Genomic DNA, 5,543 nt, shown 5'->3' on the forward strand with positions numbered 1-5,543 from the left:
CGTGCCATATTGTGAGTGTTAATGCACGAAGGGTGATGCCGTGCAATTTTCTTTATTGTGTTTAGTTGTTTTCACTGGTTAAAAGCATGTTGACTGTTTTGGTTATCATTTCAGTTGTATCTCTTATATTTTGTGCCCTTTTAGCATGTCCCCCTCCCAATAGTACATGTTTAGCTGTTATTGTTGTTTTTTTTTTACATATACTATTATCTGCATAACTTTATTGTATAGGTGTCTTGTCATAGCCTCGTCACTACTTCGTCAAGATTAGGCTCGACACTTACGAGTACATGGGGTCGACTGTACTCATACTACACTCTGCACTTCTTGTGCAGATTTTGGTACCAGACCTAGCTTATCGTAAGGCTTAGCAGCTTGGACTTGCTTATTGGAGACTCAAGGTAGATCTAGTGGCGTCCGCAGACCTTGGAGTCCCCTTCTATCTTCCCTATTTTACTGTTTCTTTTCATTTAGAACAACTGTATTTCTTTCAGACTCTGTTTGTAGAAAATCTTAGAAGCTCGTGAGTTGTGACTCCAGATCCGAAATGTATCAGATATTATGGGTTTTATGTTATTCCTCAATTTAGTTTTAGCTTTTTTTTAGCTTAATTGAGTATGTTATTGAAATTGACTAAAATTGTTATAAAGAATCTTTGAACGTTGGCTTGCCTAGCAAGTAAAATGTTAGGCGCCATCACGGTCCCGAAGGTAGGAATTCCGGGTTCGTATTTTGGTTCCAAAACCCGATAAAGGTTCATTTCTATATTTATGACTTGTCTATCAAATTTGGTGAGCAACAGAGTTGGTTTGACGTGATTCGGTTGTCCGGTTGTTGAAATGGAAGTTTTAAAGTTTTCTTGAATCTTTCTTTTGATTTGGTGCTCAATTCATAGTTTTAGGTGTTATCTTGGCGATTTGATCACGCGAGCGAGTTCTTGTTGTGTTTTTAGACTTGTATGCATATTTTGTTTAGAGTCCTGAGGGCTCGGGTGAGTTTCGGATAGGCTACAGAGTGGTTTAGTCTTAGAACTCAGCTGGTGTTCTGCAATTTCTGGTACTGGTCTCTGATCTCGCAATTGCGAGATCAGTGTTCGCAATTGCGAAACATCCCAAATCCTACCAGGCTCGCATTTGCGAAGAGTACCAGGGTCAGCATAAGTTCGCATTTGCGATCAAGAGGTCGCAATTGCAGGGAGGCTAGAGTTCGCATTTGCGAACAATACTTCACATTTGCGAAGTAGGGCTGGGGCGGGCTTGGTCACATTTGCGATCAATTTGGTTGCAAATGCGGAAGATCAATGTTCGCAATTGCGAACAATTCATCGTATTTGCGATGAAAGAAGAGATGGGAAGGACTTCGCATTTCAGGTCGCAAATGTGACATCTGCAACTAATCAAAATGGGACTTAGACGGGATTTTGGTTCATTCTCTCAAATTTTCAAAACAAGAACCCTAGAGGCGATTTTTCAAAGAACTCTTCTTCCCCAAATCATTGGTAAGTGATTCTAATCCATTTTCTTTCAATCTTTCGCTACATTTCCTAAGATTTCAACCTAAAATCTAGTGTTTTCATGGTGGAAATTGGGGGTTCGGGTAGAATTAGGAATTTTTGTAAAATGGGGATTTAGACCTCAAATTGAGGTCGGGTTCCAAAATAAATTACATAACCGGGCTCGGGGTGAATGGGTAATCGAGTTTTGGTACGAATTTCGGGTTTGGACCAAGTGGGCCTAGGAGTTGACTTTTGTTGACTCTTTCAATAATGACCTAAATTGAATCCTTTGCAATCATGGGTAGTTCCTAAGACTTAATTTGAATCGTTTGGTTGGTAATTTACTGGATTCTATTGGTTCAGAGGCTTGTTTGAAAGGCAAAGTTATGATTGAGCTTTGAGTGGACCTTTAGAGCGAGGTAAGTATCTTGCCTAACTTTGTTGAGGGAATTTTTCCTACTATTTGACATTGTTTGCTACATGCGGGGGTGATACATATATGAGGTGACGAGCATATATGCATGTGCCAGGGTTAACCATGCTCGGGGTTAAATTATGTTATAAATTGTGTCTTGTAGAATCACGTGACCTTCTTGCTTCATGCCTTTCTTGGCTCCTAGATACTAAGAACATAGTATTAAATGTTAGAAACTAAGACTTAGCTTATTATAACTTGATCAAATTTGATGGAATTCTGAGAATACATTGGTGTGTTTAATTCGGTCATCAATATGCATAATCATTAATACATTGCTACGGCCGATATCCTTGAGATACTAGATTATATACTTGTATTATAGATCATTTGTGAGATTTGTTGGAATACTTGAATAATAAGGTTCTTGCGGGTTTATTGAACTATTGTTGGCTTGGAAAGTTGTGATTGAGATTCATTTGGAATATTCGTTTAAACACTCTCCTTGATGTTATTTATGTTTCATGCCTTGTTTGTCATTGATATACATATGCTTGGTAAGGAAGAGTGTAAAGCACGAAGGGTGATGCCGTGCCTTTGGTTATACATTATCATGTGAGGGAGAGTGTAAAGCAAGAAGGGTGATGTCGTGCCATATTATTGAGAGTAAAAGAACGAAGGGTGATGCCGTGCCATATTATTGAGAGTAAAAGCATGAAGGGTGATGCCGTGCCATATCATTTGTGAGTAAAAGCACGAAGGGTGATGTCGTGTCATGTTATGTGAGTGTAATGCATGAAGGGTGATGCTGTGCCATTTCATTTATATTATCATGCTTTAAATTATCATGAGTTCATGGCACGATAGGTGTTTCCGTGCAGGTGAGGACGAGGGACATGCATTATGTTGTGATATCTTTCCTTTGTGTATACGTTCATGCTGTTACATTGAGCTGTTATTGTTGTATTTATGGTCCTTATGTGACTTGTCGTTAATGCCCTATTCTTGTTCTTTATCTTATTTATTATTGTGTCACTCATGCCTTCTACTTGCTAAACTTGCAAATACTATGCCTACTTCCTGTCGTCATAATTATATCTTTGTCGTATCTATTTTGGTTGCACTTAGTACATGCCTTCTACCGTGTTAGTCATTCATGCCATCATACATGCTTCTACGAGTTAGACGGGATTTTTGTTCATTCTTTTAAATTTCAACAAAGTGCGATAACTCGGGCTAGGGACTTCTGAATTCGATTCCGGGCATACGCCCAAGTCCCAAATCACGATACGGACCCACCGGGACTGTAAAAACATGAATCCGGATCTGTTTGCCTAAAACGTTGACCGAAGACAACTCAAATGGATTTTAAGGCAAATATTTCATATTTTTCAATTTTTAACATAAAAGCTTTTCAAAAAAAAATACTCGGACTATGCACACAAATCGAGAAAGGATAAAATGAGGTATTTAAGGCTTCAAAGTGCAGAATTAGGTTCTAAAATATAAGATGACCTATCGGGTCATCACATTTGTATTATAAGGGTGATGCAGATTTAGAAAGTTATAAATTTTGTGAAAAATCTCGTTTTAAGAGGGTTTCCAGCGGGAAGAAAGTTGATGTAAAGTCAATGCATTACTTACCTCTTATTCCTAGATTAAAGAGGTTGTACGCATCGATGAGTTCCGCTCCTCATATGAGATGGCACTATGAAAATAGAAGGTCATTGGGTGTTATGTGTCATCCTTCAGATGGGGAAGCTTGGAAGTATTTTGATAGGACGTATACAAATTATGCTAGTGAACCGAGGAATGTTCGGTTGGGTTTGTGTGCTGATGGTTTCATGACATTTTCTGTTTTTGCAACACCATATTGTCACGACCCAAATTTAACCCTCCGTAAGGTGTCGTGATAGCACCTAGTCTTTACGACTAGGTAAGACTAATATTACGAAAAATATAAAGAAAACACAACATTTTAAAGATAAACAGCATATTGTGAATAGACAAGAGTAGTACCACTCGGCATATACAAAATACTTTCTCAAGACCCGGAATATCACTAAGTCACAAGCTGATATAATCTATGTAGCTCTATACAAAAGTTTGAAGATAATAAAGAAAGTCTCTAGGCGAGGGAGTAGAAGGGAACTCCGAGGATCTGTGGACGCAAGCAGAAGTACCTTAAAGTCTCCTAGAATTAGTAGCACGCACTAACCCCGAGGTTGATAGCTCGCACCTGGATCTGCACACGAAAACATGTGCAGGAAAGGGCGTGAGTACACCACAATGGTACCCAGTAAGTGCCAAGCCTAACCTCGGTCGAGTATTGATGAGGTCAGGTCAAGGCCTTACCGGAGTAAATATAATAAATTAGACAGTAAAAGATATAAGTAAAGTTTATGGTAACACAGTTAAAAAAAATTCTCGAAAATTTAACAGTTAAGGGAGCCCTCGGCTCAAAACAAGGTAAACACAGTGGGGAATCTCCCGGGATACCGTCCCGTAGTTCCAAATGAATATGCAGTACAGGGGGATCTCCCAGAATACGTCCTTAGTCCCAAAGTAAATATGCAGTGCTAGGGGATCTCTCGGAATACATCCGTAGTCACAAAGTAAATATACAGTGCTGGGGGATCTCCCGGAATACGTCTGTAGTCCCAAAGTAAACATGCAGTGCTGGGGGATCTCCCGAAATACGTCTGTAGTCCCAATTTAAATATGCAACGCAAGATGAAATGGCAGGTATGGCATCGAGTTATACAGTTTATACTGGACACAGATAAGGAAAATAGGGACTTAAATAAGCATGGTGCACAGAATGTCAATTAGGCAATTAAAACACGTAAGCATGCTTCTCTAATCTAAGTTTAATAATTAAACGTATTAGTGCAATTTAATAAGGAAAACAGTTTATGATTTAGAAAGAAAAAACGGGATTTTTGCAATAATATCCTGTGTGCGTACTCGTCACCTCACGTACACGGTGCCCACACATCAATTAATATCAAACATCCTAAGGGAAAGTCCCCAACACAAGATTAGGCAAGCCACTTACCTCGAACCGCTCAAATCAACTCGATATCACGTTCTTGCCACGAGTATCCGACTCCAAATGGCCCTAATCTATTCAAATTAATTGCATAATGTAAATATAACTACAAGTAACTAATTTAACTAATTAATTCGAAGCTAAAGCGTGAATTTAGGAAAAATGCCCAAAAGGTCTCCCAGGGCCCACGTCTCGGAATCCGGTAAAATTACAAATTTTGAACACCCATTCACTCACGAGTTCACTCGAACAAAAATCATCTAAATCCGACGTCAAATTCCCATTCAAATCACAGATTTTCAACTGGGGAACCTTTTCCCCCATTTCAAAACTTCTACCCTCAAATTCCTTAATTAGACGGGGAAAACATTAATAGATTTATGTATTATGACCAAAATAGAGTTAGAATTAGTTACCCAAGAGTTCTCCTTCAAAATCCCTCGTGAAATCGTCCCCCACCGAGCTCTAAATCGAATTGGTGAAAAATGAGGAGTGAACCCTCGAAGCTGCATGTTCAACCCAGCGATTTCCGCACCTGCGCTCATGGGGCCGCACCTGCGGAAATATCATCGCAGGTGCAA

Source organism: Nicotiana tabacum, chromosome 23, assembly GCF_000715075.1.
Source record: "Nicotiana tabacum cultivar K326 chromosome 23, ASM71507v2, whole genome shotgun sequence".
Lineage (NCBI taxonomy): Eukaryota > Viridiplantae > Streptophyta > Magnoliopsida > Solanales > Solanaceae > Nicotiana > Nicotiana tabacum.